This window comes from Callorhinus ursinus, unplaced genomic scaffold, assembly GCF_003265705.2.
Source record: "Callorhinus ursinus isolate GAN/ISIS: 27379988/994484 unplaced genomic scaffold, GSC_fseal_2.0 scaffold11, whole genome shotgun sequence".
Taxonomy (NCBI): domain Eukaryota; kingdom Metazoa; phylum Chordata; class Mammalia; order Carnivora; family Otariidae; genus Callorhinus; species Callorhinus ursinus.
Genome location: NW_027397073.1, coordinates 14,130,874 through 14,153,614, shown reverse-complemented (window position 1 = coordinate 14,153,614; position 22,741 = coordinate 14,130,874). Strand labels below are relative to the sequence as shown.

Genomic DNA, 22,741 nt, shown 5'->3' with positions numbered 1-22,741 from the left:
ACCCAGAACACTATTTAACCACATATCTGGACACCTTGTAGCCCAGTCAAGTAAACACATCAGGTTAACCATCAAGGCTGATGAATGTCCTTATTCTCTTTAGTAAAAGCTCTGAATTAGATCAAGTATACCAAAATAATCAGGTGGCTGGTGAGGAAAACAGTTCTGTGTTGTTGTTGTTTTAATTTCTAAAGGCCTGGCATTTGGCACTTGAGCTTAGGTGTGACTTGGGATGTATTTTAAGGAAACAACCACACTCCAGGCAGAATTAATATGAGACATTCAGGGCTACTTACCAGGAATAGAATATATACTGCAAATAGTCTAAAAGAGAACATGTAGCAATTTAAGAAAATCTTGTGATAAATTTGGAAGGTGGCCTTTTTTTCTCCCCCTCAGTAGTTTTCCTATAGTATTAAGGACTTTCTTGGATGCCTAGATAAATATGATATAAAATGAAAATTTAAGAATAACATCCACAATTAGTTTTTTTCTTTATAAAAAACCTAATTTGCAAGCTTTTAGGCTGTCTGTATCTCTTGAAATGATGTATAAAAATGATAATGACTCAGACAGGGTGACACACACAATCAGTTCAGATAATTACAGCACAAAAGTGGATTTCTCTTATTCCAATTGGCTATTTTAATTGATCAGATAAGCCTAATAATCAAGCAATTTCTACTTAATTTGTGCTAGGCACATATAATTTCAGCAGCTTTGAAGCATCATTATGCTCCCTGAAAATTTTTGTTAAGGCTCTTTGGAAAACCGTAACGTCGAATTTTAATGGCTTTATAGAATAGGACACCAAACCTTAAAACATTAAGAGAAAAATCCCTTCATAGCATTGCATTGGTTTCCCTGGTTTTGAGATCTAGAATATACAAACTTAGCAACTGTTCTCTTTCTATTCTTCAGGCTCACAGTATAAAGCTTAATAAGAGGGAAGAAAAACCTACAAAATATTCCTGAGGACCAAAGAGACAGAATGTCTATTATTAACGGATAGTTGTCGGTACATTAGATAGTTCCCAGTATGAATCCCAGAGATACCAAAGTTATAGAGCACTCTGAGTAGCAAAGAAAACATCAGAGGGGAGCCTCGACTGTGAAACTATGGGTTTGAGATTTACATGTTCTCCCTCATCTCATGTCTTTGTACATAAAATGGTCATTGTGGGGTTGTTCTAATGTGATTTGTTGACCACCAAGAAGGCTGCCAGGAGGGAGAAAGCAGGTGGGTGTCCTCTGAGGATTTCATTTGGATTGTAATGTCATGAGCCCTTCGCAGGCTTTCTATCTGCCCTCCACCTGCTGCTGAATCACGCGCAGTGTGCGTCTAAGCACTTTCGGCTCATGGCGATAAGGGCCAAGCATCCTTGTCAGGGTTAGTAATGCAGGCAGACAAGAGTATGTTTATTTTAGATCATTCGTTCTGACAAGATTGTCGATTTGGAGTTGCTGCAACCATGAATTAGGGGAAGTACTAAAAGTGGCTGCAGGCAGAGAAAACCTCCAAAAGGGGGCTTCTGGGGAGGAGCGGCAATATCCCGATGAAAAGTCTTCTTAAATTTATCCACAGTTAGCTTTGAGCTTGCAAAATCGAAAGTGAAATCAAAGTGTGCTCCCAGGACTTGCTGCAAGAAAGAAGTACCATAGCACTTTCCTGCACCACAGGGAGCCCGGGGAAGGCAGAGGGGGAGTGTGGTCTCAGACTGAATGTGTCCTATAAATACTTCAGCAAAACGAAGGGTGAAAAGCATTGGAAAAGGTGATGTGAAGAAGAGATGACAAGGTACCGGCTGCTTTTTTTTGGGGTCACACAGTAGAAAGGGAAATTAATTCCTATTTTCCTGTTTGAATTTCTGCAATGGTCGTTGTAAGAATTAATCAGACTGGGGCTCAGGAAGAATCGGCACAGAGGTACTTCTTGGTCAGCTGGTGGCGTACTTCTTGGTCAGCGCATGTTGCTGAAGTAAGATAAATGGGCCCTGATTCTGAAAAGCAATTATTCTACAGAAAGGATATAGCCATCCTTCCCCTTAGTGTGATGAACAATGTGTTTACTGTAAAATGCTAATTAGCCCTTAAAGTTATTAATATAATTATTGTTCATCTAAGGACGTAAATCTGACAGCCCCTGAGGACAGGGGCATTGCTCATTTTGAAGAAGCCGGCTTAAAGCACTTTTTGCTTACCTATTTGCTTATTTTAAACTAAATCACTCTTAAAAGACAGACAACAATTAAATATGACCAAGTTGCCAGCTATTCGAAGAGGACGAAGGTGCTGAGAGCTGAAATAAGAGGTTATAAGACACACTGACATTTGTGTTCATAAGTAAGGCACCACTTTTTAGGCCTAATAAGAGCAGATCGTGGATTTAAGGGTGTGTGTTATGAATGCCTCATTTAATCTCTGATAGGGCAGCTTACTTTGAATCTGGAAGGGTTCGGAAGAATCCTTTGGGCAGGGAAAATGAACAGTAGTGTTGCTCTATTCACTAAATACAGAGGATTTTGGAGGGGGTCTATTTATTTATATTTCTCACAGAACCTTGAAGTTACGCGTCCCTAGGGCAATATAGCTATCTTCCTTCTTCAAATAGAGAGGTATCCCTCTAGTTGTCTGGAGTAAATAAAAGCTCCTTGCTACAAAGATAAAAGGCATATTAGAATTTTACTCATCATGTTCAAAACTGTTTAACTGAAAATGAGGTCAGGACTCCTCATTAGGACAGAAAGAAACAGGAGGCCTCGCTGCTCAAATTCCCAACCCTTCTTTTCTCCCCAACCATTTTACTATAAAAATTGTTCATACTCCATGTACCAGAAAATCTAGCCTAACATGGCTTAAGTAAAAATAAAGAATGGCTTTTCTTCTATAACTGGACACCTGGAGGTATAACCAGCTTCAGTTACAGTTTGATCCAGAAGTCCACCATATATGCAAGGCTCCCACTATGTGCTGCTGTGATTCCCCCAGCTATGCCCTAATCTGTGTATTGTCTTAGTCCTCAGGTGTATTCCCTTCAGAGCAATGATAGTGGCTGCAGCAGTTTTAGATCTCAGAGCCACATTATCACATGGTTCACAGAAAAAAACGTGTTTATAGGTCTCTTGGAAGAGCTAGGAAGTTCTTGCCAGAAGGATACCCCTGCAAAGATCTACTTGTGTCTACTGAATCAGAGGTCCAGTGCAACAGACTATATGTTGCCTATTCAATAGCTGTTATCCCCGTCCTTCTTGATAGCAGAACCTTGATTTTGTTCAAGTATGGAGCAGCAGTGGGCTCAGGGAAGTGGGCCACTCCCTCATCTTAAGGGATAGACCATAATTGGACTAAGTCGATCATAATAATAACACTACTTTTTCCAGTGACTGGTTTAGGGCCTGAGCAATTCTGGTCAACAGAACCTTTAGAGAAGTCTACTTGAGGCCTCTGGAAAAGACTTTCCTCTTTAATAATAGAGAGAAATTTAAGTAGACTTCTACTCCCTCTACTCTTCTTTGGATATTGTTATAAAAGGAAGAGATATTTGAAGTTGTGGCAGCTATCTTGTGACCATGAGAATCTTAGGCTGATCTAGAAACCGACTTTGTTGAACCATGGAAAAAACCTTGGAGCACCTTCTTCCAGAAATCTTGTTGGGGGGATTACCTCCTGGTTCTTATTGACACTTGTAACTCAGATATCCTGTTATTTGCAGCTCAAAGCATCTCAATTGATAAAACCAATCCTGAGGGGTCAGGAGAAGATGTGGTGGTGAGCTTAAATCATGAAGGCCTACCCAATGGGTAGGTTAGTCCCATTCAAATAGCTTGGCTGAGAATGAAAAAGAGTTCTCTAGAAGTAGATCTGAGTGATTTCAAGAAAGGCAAAAGGGAGAATGAATGCTGGAGAAGCAATCCAAAAATGTTTGATACATATGACAATCCACCTTTATCAAAAACACCAAGTTTCTCATCAGGAACCTACAGAATCCCCGGTAATTATGAAGACAATCAGAAAATAGACCCTCTTTGTCAGATTTCAGCTGAGCACTTCTTCCTGGGTGTCCCACTAGTTCATCACACTTAAACCTTTAAAATAAAACTCACCTTCCCCCTTCAAAAGTCATCCATCTATTATATTCCACATCTCAGGGCATAAGATCTCTTTCACCAGTTCAAATAAACTAGAAACCTGAAAATCATTCCTGACCTTTCCTTCATCATCACCTCCCAATAAGGCCAAAACTTCTGTTCATTCCATATCCAAAATGTCTCTTGGTTCATCTTTTGCAGTTTGTTCCCATTTCCTCACCCTAATCCATGACCCATGCCCCAGAGCAACAATACCTAGTTGGACTTCCAGAGTGTAGACACACTAAACTCCATCATTTCATATCTATTGGGATCACAAACATGATTGAATGATGTTTAAAACAACCCTTCAAAAATGTCTTATACTGTTTCTAATATAAAGCCTCAGACCACTTTGTTCCCTCAGTCCACACTTCAAAGCATGTGTCTAAATGCACCACGGTAATTAAGCTAACAATAAGCAAGGTCATTTAAATCGAAATAATGTTTGCTAAAGAAAACAGAGTAATACTTAGGGCAAAAGGGTAGAATGAGAAAGCAAGGGCTTTGGAGTCAGCAAGTCCTGCACCTGAGTTTTAGCTTATTAGCTGGGTGAGAACTGGTTAAGTCTCTTAACCTCTCAGAGACCTCCTTCCTTCTTCTATGAATATGGGGAGCATGATCCCCACTTTAGGAGCTGACAAGGGTTTGAAATAAGGAAACAGAGGTTAAGTATCTAGTGCAGAATGACAGTAGTACTCAACAAATAACTATTAGTGTTGTCCTTATTACTAGGCACTTAAAAAATACTGGATTTTCTTCCTTATCCAGAACCAAGACTTGCAGAGATTAAAAAACAAAATCCACAGATTCATGTACTATTGTTCATACAATTTTCTCCTAAGAGAGCAGCAAGCAGTGACAATATGCAATTCTAATAAGCTTTCTTAGGCTGATTTCCCAAGTCCAAATCCAACGCATAGCAGCAAATTGAAAGGCAGAGAGGGTGAAAATGGAGCGAAACAGTAGATGACAGGAGGGAAGCTTAAGGAGACACCTTCTCAAAATGCCCAAGGGTAGAGCAAACAGCCTTCACCAGCCCAAAGGGACCCACCAGGAAAGGCCCAAAGAAGAGCACCACGTGGTGGTTAAGGACACAGATTTGGAACCCCCGCTGCAGGGGTCTGAACCCCAGCTCTTCTGCTAGCTACCTTACAGTCTCGGACAGGTTTCTCAACCACCCTGTGCCTCAGTTTCCTCTCTGAAATGAAGATTATCACTGTCCTTATGTCATATGGTTATATGGAAATACATGTGGAAGTAAATCACTTGAAGCTGTAGGGAACCTTGAACAATGCCTGACCCATAGTGAGTGACCAAAGAAGCACTCTAGTGCTTTTATTGTTTTATTGTTTTTATTGTTACAACATGGTATCATCAGTAGTGCTTATTAGAAAGACTGAATCATCATATATTGTGTCCTGTATCCTCTGCTTTTAAAGAGAAGTAGCAATACCTTTGATAATTAGTTCAATCAAAAATGTCACATTCTAAAAACAGTCTGGTGCTTATGGTAGGAAATTTTAGGTATCTGAAATATTTACATGTCCAGAATTCCACCAAGACTACCAGAAAAATGAGATATTACATTGAGATGCAGAATTTTTCAGTGGATATTATTTTCAGTACATTAAAAGCAGTCATTTCTTTCCCCCATGCCTGCGGAACTAAAAAGAGAGACAGGGAAAGACAGGCTCTTCTGAGTGGAGTTCCCGAGCATGGCCATGGGAGGGCCCGGCCTCAGTGGATGTTCCCCAGTGGGAAAGAGCTGGACTCCATCCACAAGTTTCTAATTGATATAAAAATCCCAGCCTTGTGGCTTGTAAGACTGCTAGATCTCGGAACAAGGCCTCCCTACCTCACACACAAATCTGTCACAGAGGCATGTCTTCTCTTTTCTGAAAAGAAACCACAAAAGAAATTTACTTATTCTTATTCTCCTAACTGAGAGAAGCTGGGAGCAATGGTTCTTACATTTTATAAAGAATGGGTGAAAATCACTTACCAGATTTTTGCCAGTATGTTTTGTCAGGCTTGTAGGTATGTTCACTTTAGAGATTTTTTTAAATAGTAGACCATTCAGAAAATGCTATACTCAATTTTCAGTCCAAAAGCAGATTAAAGTCATTTATCATCATCATTCAGAACTTGTTCATCGTATCTCATCAGGAGAAAGAAAACAGAAGTCCTAATGCAGTCTAATTTTGATAATAAGTTCATATAGTCTTCAATATTTCAATCTTTGGAACAAATCTTCCGAAGGTAGAGAGAAATGCCTGCCCTCTGCCATGAAAACATAAAGAGTCTGAGCGCCCCTCACAGTGTGCCGTCTTTTCTCATTTAATTACTCCCAATAAGTTAGAAAATCTAAACAAAAGTGTGGCTAGGCCATTTGGGCAAGAAGACTGCCTGACAATATTTTTCAACTGCAGTTGTGAGCACTCAATAAATATCTGACACATAAATCAGTAAGATTGATTTTATTTTCTTATAGAATCTTCAGGATTCTCTTAGCATTTAGGGATTAACTCCAAGAACTCAATTGTTTAAGTTGCTAACTTCTAGCTAAAGGATTATTAAAAGCCCCACATTAATATTTACCCTTAAAAAAATAATTTGAAGCAAATCAAATTTGAGAACATAATAAAGATAACATCCCACTGCAGCCAAGTACTTTACCACATCAATGTAAGAATCTGTTAGTAGACAAGAGATAAATCTGATAGGATTTGTTCAATAGATACAAAAAAGAAGTTTCAGGGGCGCCTGGGTGACACACTCAGTTGAGCGTCCGACTCTTGGTTTTGGCTCAGGTCATGATCTCATGGGTTGTGAGACTGAGCTCTGCATTGGGCTCCATGCTTAGCATAGCGTCTGCTTGGGTTTCTCTCTCTCCTTCTCCTTCTGCTCCTCCCCCCTGCTCTTTCTCTCTCTCTCTCTCTCTCTCTCTCTCTCTTTCTTTCTCTCTCACTCTCTCTCTCTCTCAAGGAAATAAATAAATCTTTTAAAAAAATTTAGATACATTAAATATTTCACCATCTCATCACCATATTCAGAAGATGGCATCACAGAACTTCATGTAAAAATTAAGGCTTAGAGACGTGGAAGAATTTGTCTAACATCTTATTTCCAAACCTAGGCTTTAACCCATCATAATATACTACTTATACACTTAGTAAAAAAAAAAAAGAAAGAAAAAAGAACTATTGCCTTAATGTGATGAACTATATCTACCTTAAACCAACAACCAATATCATATTTATGGCAAACAAGAAATCAACATCCAAGAACATTAAGACCCCACATAAAAATATTAACAATTAATATAGAAGACAAAAGTAGACAAATATATGAAAAAAATAATCTAAAGAGTATAATTTTTAAAAGGTGAAATGAGATATCCTTTATGTTTATCAAAAATAGCAAATATTTCAAATATAACACTCAACTTTTTTAAGGATGTACTAGAACAATTACTGGTAGAAGGGCAAATGTCTATAATTCTCCAGCCAGAAATTTATCAATAAATATAAAGACTCTTGGACAATTCATACCTTTTGTTCCAATAATCCCTACATTACATATTTACCATAAGGAATTAATTAGAAATTTATACAATTTATATAAAAAGACATTCTTTGAAATCTTCTATCTAACATGGAAAAAACTGGAACAATAGAGGAATGGTTAATTTTAGTTCATCCTGATGACAAAATATTAAGCCAACTTCTAAATGTCTGAATATTCACATACTTAAAAATAATCTGTATCAAAACATAGTAGCTAAAGTTAAATGAAAAACAGGATAGCATATTTATATACAATACTGTCCTAATTGTGTACCTATGTATTAACAGAAAAAAAATTGGAAGTAAATACATGACAGTGTTGGCAGTAGATGTGTGGTAGATGTATGGTTGATTTTGATTTATATCTTCATACATTTCTGCCTTTTACAAAATCTCTACAAGGAACTTGAATAAATGTTATATTCTTTAAAAATGTTATAAAAAACAAGAGGGTCTCAATTATTGGTATCCTAAAGGTGGAAAGTGTGAGACTATCTCAATTTTTGTCAGCAAGGAGCTCCAGTAGTAGTGATCTAGCTTCATCCATACTTGCACTCAGCTTTCACGAATAAGACAGCCCTCAACACATTGTTGATGTTCGTTAGAATAAACGAACACTGATGACCATCAGGGTGGTCCCTATGGCAAGCACGGCTCTCTCACTGTTCCCGAGCCTGGCTTTCTTAACCTCAGCAGACTATGAGTTCTGCCAAAAGAAGTGGGAGGAAGGAGGAGTGGGGGCCTGAGGTAAGCAAGTGCCAGGGTCTGTGCTCAAAGTGTAAGCCACCAAGTCATGGCTCTTATCCCCAGTCACCATCAGACCATTAACTGTGCGCACCTACAGGAGCATGTATTCCCCCTTTGGGATACATGTCCATTCGCTCAGTTCAATGGAGAGCAGTTCTCATTTGGCACAAAGGTTGGAACTCATAAAACTCTGCTAAATTTCTTGAGATTTCCAGAGTCAAGTGCCTTCACAAAGTACTTTCTAGACTTTCTAGAGTTCTTTCATTTTTGGGTTTTTAAAGATTTTATGTATGTATGTATGTATGTATTCGTCAGAGAGAGAGAGACAGCGCGAGAGAGAGCACAAGCAGGGGAAGTGGAAGAGGGAGAAGCAGGCTCCCCGCTGAGCAAGGAGCTGGATGAGGGACCTCATCCCAGGCCCTGGGATCATGACCCAAGCCGACGGCAGATGCTTAACCGACTGAGCCACCAAGGCATCCCTAGAGTGCTTTCTAGACAAGCTTGTCCATCCTCTGAGGAAATGCCCCTCTCTATTCTAAATATACACAGAATAATGTGTATAGACATAGAACAGACATAAATATATGTCTGCCAGGTGACTACACTGGACATCAAGAGTCAGACAAGATAGCTTTATAGTCTTCTACTACATTCTAGCATCAACAATGCCTACCCAACTAAAGTCAACATCTATTTGTCCGTGGTGGAGAAAGCAGGAGAAAAAATTATTTCAGATTCTAGACATTGGTTATACTAGGGCAATGGATCAAAGAAATTATTCTTTTTTGTTTTAACTTTTTGCAATTTTTCCAAATTTTCTCTCCTTGAGTATACAGTACCTTTACAGTTGGGGGCGGGGAGGGGGACAACTTCAAAGTGCTTAATGTCTCTGCTCTTGCAGAAATTAACACCTGGCAAGGAGGACAGAGTTTTACAACTGGCTATATGACAGTATAAAGAGTACTACTCACACAGTGCAAAGTTTTAGGGAGCCCCCAGGGAAAGGAGAAGATTAATTCTGTCCAAGAAGAAAGAGGAGCCATGATGTTGAGGGAGCTTCAGAGAAAAAGCAGCTTCTGAGGCCTTGAAGGATGAGAAATATTTTTATCTGACTGGAAACAGCATTCCAAGGGAAAGGTCAGCATGAGAAAGCTCAGACATGAAAGTCCAGAACACGCTAGGGAAGTTAATCCGGAATGATAGTCCTTATTTGATGTGGCCACCCAAACCGTGACCCTATTCCAACCCAATTAACTAATCTTAATTAACTTTTAAGTCTTCAATATCCATTTGGGTTAAAATTGATCTTATTTTTACGTGTTTCACATTAAATAAAACTATGTGCTTCATCTGTCTCGATGTGAAAATTATTTTAAAATGAAACTGATTTCAAAATTAAACAGATTTCAGTGTTTAGTCAATTCATTTAATTTGCATTTTAGAGATTTCTGTTGAGAAATTATAATGGTTCCTCACAGCTCATTATTTCTTAGCTATTTGATTAAAGGTTCTGTAACTTAGCTAATTCAGGTGTAGAACAACATTTAGGAAAACATATTTAAGTGGTTTTATGAAATATGCGAGGATGTGAACTGTAATATAAATATACAGTAATCGTTTCCGGCAGAAATCCTTTCAGATAGTTTAACCAGAGACTCCACTGAATCAACATAAAGCCAGTGGGGGAAATCATTTGATAGTGACAGAAAGACTGACGGAACAAAGAAGAGAGGCCTGGGGCTCTGGTCCTAGTTCCTTCATTTATCAGTCATGAGATAACAGCAAATGATAAACTCTGAACCTCAGTTCCCAAATCCATAAAAGATATAATAATCCTGACTATTCATTACTTCACAGGATTATTAAAAATCACATAAGAATGTATATTCATCACTTATGCAATTGTTAAAGACCTTAGAGATAACCTTATTAAGTTTCTAGATTTTGCTCTATTCGGGGGCCCCTACAAGATACAGGAAGAGTGGAAACAGGAAGGACACTGCTGCGAATGGATGGGGGCCACTCTCTCACATCCCCATTTTCAGCTGAGGAGTCTGAGATTATCTGCTTTACATTTTGGGCTCCAGAAAAGCTTCCATTTGAAGAAAATGCCCAATGGTTTAAAAGGATTGAAAACCACAGATTCATTCCAATTGTCTCATATTACAATGACAAAAGTAAAACCCAGAGAAGCTGAATAACTTCTCCAACCTTAAGTAACTAACTATAAAGTGGCTGGGCAAATAAGAAAATACAATTGAGGGGCGCCTGGGTGGCTCAGATGGTTAAGTGTCTGCCTTCGGCTCAGGTCATGATCCCAGAGTCCTGGGATCGGGTCCCACATCGGGCTCCCTGCTCCTTGGGAGCCTGCTTCTCCCTCTGCCTCTCTCTCTCTCTCTGTCTCTCATGAATAAATAAATAAAATCTTTAAAAAAAAAAAAAGAAAATACAATTGAGCCATCCATCCCCAAGCTCAATGCCTTTTCTGCTAGCCACATGGAAGAGTGAAATAAACATGACATACTGACACAGAAGTACAAGCGTATATGGGAGATAGGACATCACCTGTACACTATGAAAATTCTGTTCTGCAATACAAAACTGTAGTTCATTCACTAATGTGCATATTTATTCAATAAATATTAAATGTCAGATATGTGCCAGACATTGTTCTAAGCACTGGTTTAAACGCTGAAAGCAATTCCGCTTCAAAGAAAGAAGTTATGACACCCCGGCCTAACACTGGAATAAAACATTCCATTTTGCCTGAAACTGATGAAAGACAGGCAAAGTAGTATATAAATTTAATTATTGCCTATCCAAAAGCACCTCTAATTCCAGTAATAAAATAAACACTAATCTACTTGTTTTGGGGGCCACCCTCCCTGAATTTCCTCTTATTAATGTCTTTCCTTTTATCAAAAGCTAACACTCCACCTGAGAAGTACATTTCCTGGATTCTCACCTTCAAGGAATCAGAACCTGCAGGCACTGCCTTTCTCCTCTGTGTATTTATTTTCTCCCTATCTAGAGATCATTCTGCGGCGGATAAATATCTTCTAGTATCTCCCATATTAAAAACAAAACAAAAACTTTTGCCCTCATGACCAGCTGCAACTCAGTTTCCTTTCTTAGTTCCAAAGCAATTGTTTTTGGAAAGAGTTACCTGCAGCTACTACAGCCTTCCCAAGCTTACCCCTGTCCCTCGGCCCACATCTCTGGTAGAAAGCAAACTCCCCTGCTGCTCTCCTCCGGAAGGTGAGAAAGGAGATCTTGTCTGCTCACTATTTTATCGCCAGCACTGGAACAGCATCTATCATATGCCAAATTCAGTAAATATTTGTTGTATGAATAAATCATGTAGAACCATACAGTGAGTTAGTGAATTATATAACATATAGCTTGCCAATTTCTCATAGATTTCTGAAGGATGGGTCACAAATATACACTAAGTTTTTCTTGCTCCAAAATTAAAACACTCCAATCACTATTTGAAAAAATTTGTAATGACCCATAATGCTAGAGTAAAAGTAATCTACAAATGTAATTCAATCCCTACCAAAACTGCAACAGGATATTTTTGTAACTTGGCAAAATAATTCTAAAATCCATTTTAAAAGAATAAATATTTTTAAATAACTAGGAAATTTTGACAAAGAAGCAAGCAGGCAAAACTGCACTACCACATAGAAAAATTGTGTTACAAAATAATAGTAATTAAAACAGTGTGAATCTGGCACAGGGTAAGGGAGCAGAAACAGAACACAGAGTTCAGAATTGAGCTCAAATATATCTGAGGATTTTGTAAATAAAAAAGATAGCACTTCAAATCAGGGAGGGAAATGGTGGTTATTCAATAAAAGGTCTTGGGACAACTGCCTAGCTACTTGCTAAATAAGTAACCCTTCCTTACTCCTCATACCAAATTCCAACCAAATTCATAATAGAAAATAAGGATTGGAAAATAATTGTATAGCCTTGGAGTGAGGAATGGCTTTTGGGCATATCAACAAAGCTAGCGCCATAAAGAAAAACACTGATGACAGACTCAAGTACTTAAAAGTGAAAAAATATATGTGGTAAAAACAAAACAAAATAAACTAGGAAACCCTGAGTGAGCTTAAAAGGCAAACAAAACCCAGCAAACATTTCCGCATCATACATATATGAAAAACGTTACAGAAGAGGGATGCTAAATCCACAGAAAGAAGGACATCCTGAAAGATAAATGGGGAAAGGAAATAACTCACAAAAGAATAAATATAAATGGTCAGTAAACATGTGAAAAGATAGCCAGTATCATCAGTAATCAAAAGGATGCAAGTTAAGATATTAAATTTCCTTTAACTGTTATCTTAGCCAGCTAAAATTAAAAATATTGACACTACACTGGGTTAGCAAGGGGATGGAAAACAGAATTCTTACACACTTATTAGGAGAGAATAAACTGACATAAAACTTCTGGGAGTTAGTTTGGCATCTAATGTAAAATACCCATTAAGGGAATAACCAGACAATTAATACATAAAGGGTATAATTTGTGGAGTCATTTATAACTGAAAAAAAAAGTCTATCAATAGATTATTGAATATGTCATTATTGATCTGTACAAAGAACTACTACAGAAACCTAATTATGTGAACCGACATTTTTGAAATGTAGAAAGATATCCACAATATGTCAAGTGGAAAAAGCAGATTACAGAACTATTCTACCTGCGAAGTATTTCTCGAAATCAATCCTCTTCTTTTATCTCCATCACTACTCGGGCGCAAGCCAACTTTCTCTTCCCTTTCCTGCCCCAGCCTGCTTTCTGTGGCATTTCCAAAGGCACTAGGGGGCAGTTTTACAAGCTAATACCTGCTTATCTTGCTGCTCGCTGGAAACTCGTCCCACCGCTTGGCCTCCTCCTCCAGCCTGCGCCAGCTTCCATGGCCTTCTTTCAGCTCTTCTATTACCCCCGGCCCACTCCGATCTTGGTCCCTTGCACTTGTTCTGGAACCTTCTCACCCACCCTACACCTCCCATCTCCACACTATGCCTGTGGATGCCCCTGCCTTTTGAGCGCTCAGCACAGATGCCAGCATCTCAGGAAAGGCTTCCCTTTCCAGATACTGTGGGTCAGCGCTCCCTTTATACACTCTCATAGCTCTCTCACCTTTTCCTTGCTCACCTTATCACAGTTGGCCATTTTTTATTTGAAGATTAGATCATTACTATCCCTCTCCCTCCAAAGGCCAAGGACAGAGACCATGTCCATTTTCTTCATCATTATGTATCACTGACACGTATTAAACACAATTTAGAGACTGCCATGTATCAGGCACCAAAATCTCTTATGACTGATGAAAGGAAAGGAGGGCGAGAGGAGAGGAAAGAATGAGGGTTCAGTGCTGTTACTTGAAAATCAATAGAGCTAAAACCAAAGCTAACTCCACTTCTTGATGATTGCGATTAAAAATGTCCATCATAGATTTTGAACCATGAAAGTAGTAAACAGACACCTCCGCAAAGAAGATACACAGATGGCAAATAAGTTTATGAAAAGATGTTCCATATCATATGTCATCCAGGACATAAAAATTAAAACAATGAGATACCACCACTACAAACCTATTAGAATGGCCCAAATCCACGATACTGACAATACCAAATGCTGACGAGGACGTGAAGACTAGGAACTCTCATTCGTTGCTGACGAGAACGCAAAGTGGTACGGCTACTCTGAAGGTCAGTCTGGTGGTTTCTTACAAAACTAAGTATACTCCTATCATACAGTTGAGCAATTGCACCCCTTGGTATTTACCCAAAAGAGGCTAGGTCTTCACAAAAACCTGCACACAGACGTTTACAGCAGCTTTATTCATAATTGTCAGAACTTGGAAGCCACCACAGTGATCCTTCAGTAGGTCAACAGATAAACTGTGGTACTTCCAGACAATGGAATATTATCCAGTGCTAAAAAGAAATGAGCTATCAAGTCATGAAAAGATATGAAGGAAACTTTAAATGCATGTTACTAAGTGAAAGAAGCCAATCTGAAAAGGCTACACACTGTATGACTCCAACCAAATGACATTCTGGAAAAAGCTAAAACTATGGAGACAGTAAAAATATCAGCAGTTGTCAAGAGTTGAGGGGAGGGATGGATGAAGAGGCAGAGCACAGAGATTTTTAGAGCAGTGAAAATACTCTGTATGATACTATAATTGTGGATACATGTCATTATTCATTTGTCCATACAACACCAAAAGTGAACAGTAAGTAAACTATGAACTTTGGATCACAGTGATGTATCAATTGCAGGTTTATCACTTGTGACAAGATGGAGCACTCCAGTGGGGGATGCCAATAATGGGGGGAAGCTGTGCATGTGTGGGGGAGGGGTGATATGGGAACTCCCTACTTTGCACTCACTTTTGCTATCAACCTAAAACTGCCCTAAAAATAGTCTCTTTAAAAAAAGTACTAAAGGGCTGCTTTTTCCTACTATTTATCCTTCCCAAATCCGAGGCTCAATGATGCATTTTCTGGTTATTGTTCCTCATTGCCACAAACAAGATGGCAAATTCATCTCCAGTGGCAGGATCATTGTCAGGTCAAGTTTACAGAACTTTAGGAATTCTGACGCCAAGAAACAGACCCATCTGTAACCCAGAGCCCTAATGGCCTAACTGTTGTCAATAACAAAACCAATTCTATTTTCCATTTGCATACAATAAATCAGAAATTCTATGTTGAATCAATGATTCCAGATTTCCACTTCTCACTCCCTCTTGCCCTAAGATAGTTCCTAAGATAATTCCACTTTCTTAGGGATATTTCACTATAAACCCAAAAGGATAAGACCAATTTCTTCTTCATCTTCTCTCTTTTCCTACGCTTTCCACACCATAAGCCACAATACCCACCAAATCCACCCCTAACCACGTATGAAACTCAGGGCAAACATTTTGCTCCTATGGTTATCAAGTTCTAGCTAGTCCATGGATCCCAGCTCAACATTGTATCTTTAAATTTTGGAATTGCATTGATGATAATCTGTTTATCTGTCAGAGCAATACAGAATCCAGGCCTAAGTGTAGAGCCCAGCCCATTTCTCCCAGTTAGGTCATTCTGATCTCACTTAGGAAGATGAAAGCTATTAACGGAGCAGAAGACCATAATGGTTCAAGGTGGTTAATGATTTTATTTTTAAAGGATTCAAGAAACTGCATTTTGGCATCAAATACATATGATATAAATTGTGTATAACGGTAGGCAGATTGTCGCCTGTGGATAGTAGGTGGCTGAAGATTTACAGTCAATATTTAGTCAACAGCTCAGTCACTTTGCTCTGGATATAAATGTCTATGACATCTTCCAAACTATTTTCCCCTTGTGTTTACAAGCTCACGTAATCTTTTTCCTAACCAGTTATATAAAAATAATTTTTAAATAATACATTTACAATACAATTTGACATACTAGAAAATGGGTCTGCAACTGTGTTTATATCCATGGTGTAATTAAAAGAGCGGAATTATGGTAGGCAGACCTTCAGGAGGTCATTTGACATTTCTGGAAATGAGATTCCTTACCTGTATAATAAAAAATTAGCCAAATCAGTTGCAAGACTTCACTTACCTTCTCAAATAATCCTTTATTTTTTTAAGATTTTTTATTTATTTATTTGAAAGAGAGAGGGAGAGAGTACAAACAGGGGGAGTGGCAGGCAGAGGGAGAAGCAGGCTCCCCACTGAGCAGGGAGCCTGATATGGGGCTCAATCCCAGGACCCTGAGATCATGACCTGAGCTGAAGGCAGACGCTTAACCGACTGAGCCACCCAGGAGCCCCTCAAATAATCTTTTAATTTATGTAACAGTCTACTCATATCTCATGCATGGCATTTATCAGATTCTACTTTTTTTAGTTATCTGAGTTTTTCATACTCTACCCTCTCCTTCTGCCACTACCAACTCCAGGTCTCTGAAGCCAGGGATTTTGTTTCATTCTATCAGTACATTCCCTACTATACCTAGTAAAGTGTCTCAAATGCTCAGGTGCTCAGAATGGATATTGAATGAATGGGAGAGGTCAGAAGTGAGCAATGCCCCTGACGCCCACCGTTCTGGGTTGAACTGTGTCCCCCCTCCCACCCAGAATTCGTATGTTGAAGTCCTAATCCCCGGTACCTCAGAATATGACCGTATTTGGAACTAGGGTTGTTGCAGATAGAATCAGTTAACATGAATACGGTGGGCCCCAATCCAATATGACTGGTATCCTTATAAAAAGGGGAAATTTGGACATAGACACAAACACAAAGAACAGCATGCAAAGATGAAGGCAGAGATCTCAGTGTTGTTTTTACAAGTCAAGAAACCCCAAAGATTATTGGTAAACCACCAGAAGTTAGGAGGGAGGCATGGAACAGATTCTCCCTCAGAGTCCCCAGAAGGAACCAACTTTGCCAACACCATGAACTTGAACTTCCAGCATCCAGAACTACAAGACAATAAATTTCTGTTGCTTCAGCCACCCAGTTTGTGGTTCTTTGTCATGTCAGCCCTAGCAAAGAGGACACCCACTGCATTACCAATAGCTGCCTCACTGGCAGTTACAAAAATGAACCCTTGGGGCCTCCACTGGTGAACAGCTGCAGCTGCTGCTAGAAATCCAAGCCCACTTGGCCAGTCTCACCAAATCCTCATCTCCACGCAGTCTGTACATCTGAGCCCCCTTACCCTGCCCATCTATCCACCCTCCCACTGGGCCTGGGAGACTTCCAATATGCTTTACCCTTCCACAGAATGCTCCTTCCACTTCCTTGCCGTAACAATACGTGTGCTCCCCCAGGAGGAACTGCTGTCTGGAAGCTGCCACTTTCTTAAGTGGAGGCTGGTTTGTCATTCGTGCCTCTCATAACTCTAAGCCAAGAGTTTGCGATGCCCGAAACTACTACTTCCTCCCTCTTCCCTTTGCATACCCTCCTGCTTAAGTCTCACGCTATACCCACTGGCTCCCTGTTACCTGCCATGTTACCTTAACATTCACTGATACAGCAGAGCAAGGTGGTTAAGAATGTAGGTTGCTGGAGCCAGACTGCCCTTATCTGAGAACCAGTTCTGACACTTGCTAGCAATGTCACTTGCGCAAGTCTGTCAACTTTTGTGAGCCTCACTTTGCTCATCTATAAAATGGGGTAATGATAATATATAAAGCTCTTAGAACAGTGCATGGCACCTGGTAAGCACTGAATAAATAGGAGCTACTATTATATCAGTTTCTAGAATCTGAATTGTCCTCTTTATCTCTACCTTATCTTCTTTCTTGGTTCCTTCCACATTCACGGGGATGAGCTTTCCCAACTCTGGCTTTCAATCCCTTGATCTCCTTACTTCCTGTGACCTTCTCCTTCACATTATCTGAGCCACTGATGACCCTGATCACATTCCAGCCTCATCAACTCCAAAATCTGTACCATCACAAACTTCTGAAATTAAAAAGACCCCATTCTCTGATCACAACCTCCAATCTGTCTGCTTACTTGCGCAAGTGCTCTCAACTATAAGAAAAATCTACCACCTCCCATGACAACCCAGAGATACCATTCTCAGTATTCATCAGTCTCCTCCATCTTCATTTGCCTCTACATTCTTCTTCTCCATGCTGATACTCAACCAGGTAAATATTGATAAAGAAAATTATAAAATCATTTAAACGGATACAGTGGGTTTGGCACTTTAAAATATTTCCCTCCCTTCCATTAGTTATCCATACAACAGTAAGGCTGCTCCTTTTAAATATGCTGATAGGCATGACTCTGTTGACTCTCACACAATTGGATGCATGAGCAGCTGTCTCTGGTTGCTGGTTCCCAGTTCAACCCTAGTCATGGTCATTAATCTCGATAATGGATGGCCATTTCAAGAGGCAAATGGGAACCCTCCAAGCCTAACCTCTACTCCCAGTTTCTTTCCTGAGACTCCCACTCCCCCCAAACAACATATTTATGTCTTTACTGCTAGATGTGGGATCTAGTTATGGGGATATTCTATGAAAAAGTGTTAATTTCTTTTTATAAAAGCAAAGCAAGACTTTTTTTTCAAAAGAAGAACAGGTACTTTTCCAATAGTCCTAGAGACCATCCATCTCCCTCTGAGACTGTGCACCAGTCCTGCGGTGAAACCTGGTTCCCAACTCTCTCCCCAGGCAGAGTATCTCTATCATGCCTGTGCATGTGTGTGTGTGTGTGTGTGTGTGCTGTGTGCATGTGTACACAGGTGCAGGCATCACTGGCAAATGAGGAGCAAACACCACTGAGGGGGTATTCGATTCACTTTTACCTTGATGGCCATTTCTTAGACTAAAGAACAGTATTCTCACTTCAGCTGGTACTGCTAAAAAAAATAACTATTAGTTCATTTAGAAAAACCACAGTCCAAGTTAGAAGCCATAAAAATCATTTTCAGAATGCACCTTTTTTAAGTATTCTTAAAGCCAATCATTTAATTTACTAAAAGTTAAAAAAAAATTCTCTCTTTCGTCGGAAGATCCCCTTTAATCTGCCCAGAGGGTTTAAAACATTCTCTTGTGCTTTTTCAAGCTCCACCTCATCATACACCACAGTTACTTCCAAAATCTGCAGTGATTTCTAAGAGTCGACCTCCTCTCTGTTTGACAGTTCTCCCACAGTTTACACATGTTGTCTCCAAGCAACTTGGCATTAATTCTAGGGTTTGTAATCAACCTGTGGTGTGAATATTTGCTGCAGGTGAATTCCTACCAAACCTGGAAGATGCCTCCATGTGAAGCAAGTAAGAGCCTAACTCCACAAACTCAGATGCACAAGAGATCAGCTTTATTTTTCCATTATTCCACTTCTGTTCTGAATCTCCATTCTGCAGGGGTAGCTGGGAATTCATCCCTGGCATTCAGGAAACCCCCTTCTCCTGGGATCAGCCTAACTTTCTGGGAAGAAGGGAGAGCTTCCATGGTAGCAAGACATTGTTGAGGGCATTTGCCATTCACTTACACAAAGTCTCCCGAGACATCCCTGATGGCTGTCTGCGTGATTCCTTCAACCCCAGCTGTTCTCTCCACTATCTGTGTTCCTGGGGACTTGGGAACTGTTTTAGCTCTGGTGCCATGCTGGGACACCAGAGCCTCTCTGATGCTATTCATGACCCCATATGCCTGGCTCTAAGATACGGACAGTTCCTCTGGTTGGGAAAGGGACTGCTGCTTCCATGGGCATCAACCCAGGACATAGGAACAGACTGCCCTGATCTCAGCATCTTTGAGTTTCTTGGTGGTTGGCCAAACCCGTAAGACTTTCTCTGGGACCCACCTACATTTTTGTCCTCCTTACTTCCCCTCCATATGTTTCACCATCCCCATCCAAACTCCCCATATTCCAAGAAATATTTTTCTCATCTAAGCAAATAGTTTTCTCTGTCTCATATACTTTCTTCCAGGCATTTTGTCTCAAATCCCGTTCTGGCTCACTCTACGCCTGAGGCAACAAACACCCATCTGGCTGCTCTAGCCCCGTTGGCCCTTGTTGAGTTCCTTGAACACTCAACCTTCTCTTGGCCCGGAAACTCTCTCAAACCTCCGCTTGGCTGCCTCCTTCTCACTCTTCCTGCCTCATTTTAAATGTCCCCCATTCAGTGAAATCTCCCCTGATCACCCTAAGCAGCTACCCATTATTCTCCATTACCATTTGTTTCCCATAGACCTATCGTAACTCTTTTTGTTTCTCTTTTGTTTACCTGTTTGTTGTCTGTGTCCCCTCTGGACTGTAAGTTCCAGGAGAGAAGAGACTTGGGGTTAGGAGCATGAGCATGGGCTTTGGAGCCAGCCTGCCTCAGTCCTAATCTCAGTTCTGTACTTACTAGCTGTGTGACCTTGGACAAGTCACTCAACCTCTCTGTGACTCAGTTTCCTCTTTTGTAAAATGTAATACCTTATAAAGTTGTTATGACAATTAAATGAATCAATACCTGGCACACAGTAAGTGCTATCAAGTGTTTATTCGACCAAGTACCTAGCACTTGGTATAATGCCTAGACCATATGGGATGCTCAAAACATGTTTATTGAATGTAGAAATAAAAGAAAAAAGAAAAGGATGAATGAATACCACAGAGCCAAACATATCGTCTGTAATTTACTTGCTCTGCTAGCTGAACCACAATGCAACAAGATCAAGGTCGTTTGCTCAAATCCTAAAAAGGGCAGCAAAGTTTATTGTTCCACTGCAACTGAGTACATCACTAAACCTGTGTAGCTGTCCAGCAATTGAATAATGTTGCCTTCAGCTAGAATGAGTAAGAAAGTCTGAATGGGTCAATGTTTGCTTGTCACAGTTAGCATACAAATCATACCCAGGACATATCCTATTCACTGCAGCCTCACCGTTTCACCTGCTTGATAAACGCTAGCTCTTGTGTTTAATCACCCTAAAAAAACTGTGTCATTTTACTGACAATAATCCTAGAACTTTAAAGAAAAGACTAATAGCAATTTAATTCTGATCTCCTTAGGATTATTTACATATGTATAAAGTTAATATATCTGCAGGTGCATATTTAACTCTATATCTGGCTGTGTAATCAAAATTTGAGTCAAGTACTTGACTCAAAGAATAGTCCATGCAAGTATCTGAAAACCTTTTTACTGATCCACGTGTTGACATTTTTTTCAATGTCCAAAACAAAACAAAAAAGGAAAGGAAAAGCAAAAGTATATAAGAAGACACAAAAATGAACCTTAAAGAAGAGTCATTACTATGAATTTAAGATTATCTAACACATCCAGACGGTGCAAGTGTTCCTGTTTTATTTGCTTTGTGGACTTGAAGGCTCTTGCATATGTACTTTTCTCTTTCCTTTGCTTTCCCACTGTCCATTCCAGGTCATTAGAAAGGAATCACTAGCGTGAGAGTTGGTCTAGCACCGCCCAGTCAGAAAGAGAATTCTCATATTAGAAAGTAGAAATGAGTTAGAAGGCTAAGCTTACTATGGCAAGATCCAGCCTACGTAAGTATGTCCTGGGGAGCTGGCACTCATCATCCAAGGAGAACAGGATAGTCCCCTTGACTCTCGGACTAGGAGAAAAATTACTATTTCCCCAGATCCAATTCATTATCAGTTCTTGAGAGCAGAGCTATTACGGATAAAGGCGAGTCCCTTAATCTGTTTGTTTATACAGTACATTTGAAATTTAGTCAAGCATGCAACTTCTATCCACGCAACTAATGGAATAAAGACATAAGATAGACACATTTCATTATGACCCACCTGTCAGATTCTGACCCTAGAATCATTCAGTAGTCGCTGTAATTCCTGTTGAGTCCCCAGCTGTATTCACAGACCAAAGGCAGTGGTATGAAACTCCACTGAGTGGAACATCTGAGACGTTTTCTGTGACTGATGTGCCCAACAGCAAAATGCTCTATATTCTACCACTAAATCCATGATGTACTCAAGTAGCCTAACTTATAATACTTATCTCTTTTCTCTTTCCTTGGGTCTCATGCCCCAATTTTAAAATCTCTATGGCTATAAGGCCATATATAGAAATGCTATCTCCCTGTTACACTTGATTTTGTGCCAATACCATGATCCATTTTATACAGGCAGTTCAATCTAGCATTTCCTCTCCAGCCTAAAGTCTCATCGTGTTTTGTTCCGCTCACTGGATCAAAAATATATTGCCATATCATTTTCTCCACTGGAAAACATACTATCATTATTTTTTTTTCATGGAAATCAGGCTTTATCTTTTGCACACTGTTCCTCATCTCCCCTACCAACAGCTCCCTCCATTCCTGCCTAAAATTGCTCACCATTCCAATAAAGTGATATACTGGAATGGAAAAAATTTGGTTTCAGTCTTGGGGATCAATTTATGATAATCTTAAATAAGCCTCTTTCTAATTGATGAGTCTATTGCAAATTGCATACTTCAGTTTACTCTGTAAGGAATACAATTAAACTAAGGCAAAGCTGGTTATGACTCATGTATAATGAAATGAAAACAGTATCATCATTAAACACCAAATAAAGCCATTGATTCCGTGTATTATTCTGTCAGTTTTAATTGAATTGCATTTTCCCCCTTTCAGTTCTTAATTATGCAGTTCATGCTGAATCTTTATTTTTATGCACAAAATGGGATAATGTTCTCTTCCTCCTTACCTTAGTATCTAAAAATATAAGCCTATTGAGAACAGAAAAGTCTTTGTTGGGTCTTAATTAAAGCAAAACACCTGCTTTTATCCCGGGAGCTGAATGTGTTGCTGTACTGTGA

The 22,741-nt window shown here is 39.6% G+C and overlaps 1 protein-coding gene across 4 annotated transcripts in view; it reads left to right on the top strand.

The window, feature by feature from the left end:
• Window positions 1-22,741, top strand: part of CDH20 (cadherin 20) — a 208,346-nt gene that overhangs the window by 53,646 nt on the left and 131,959 nt on the right. The window contains exon 1 of one of the 4 annotated variants that reach the window (XM_073898101.1): window positions 1,685-1,798. The exons of the other annotated variants lie outside the window; for them this stretch is intronic. The gene's annotated coding sequence lies outside the window, so the exon portion shown is untranslated. Of the gene's footprint in view, window positions 1-1,684; window positions 1,799-22,741 lie in introns of those variants that run through there. 4 annotated transcript variants of the gene reach the window in all.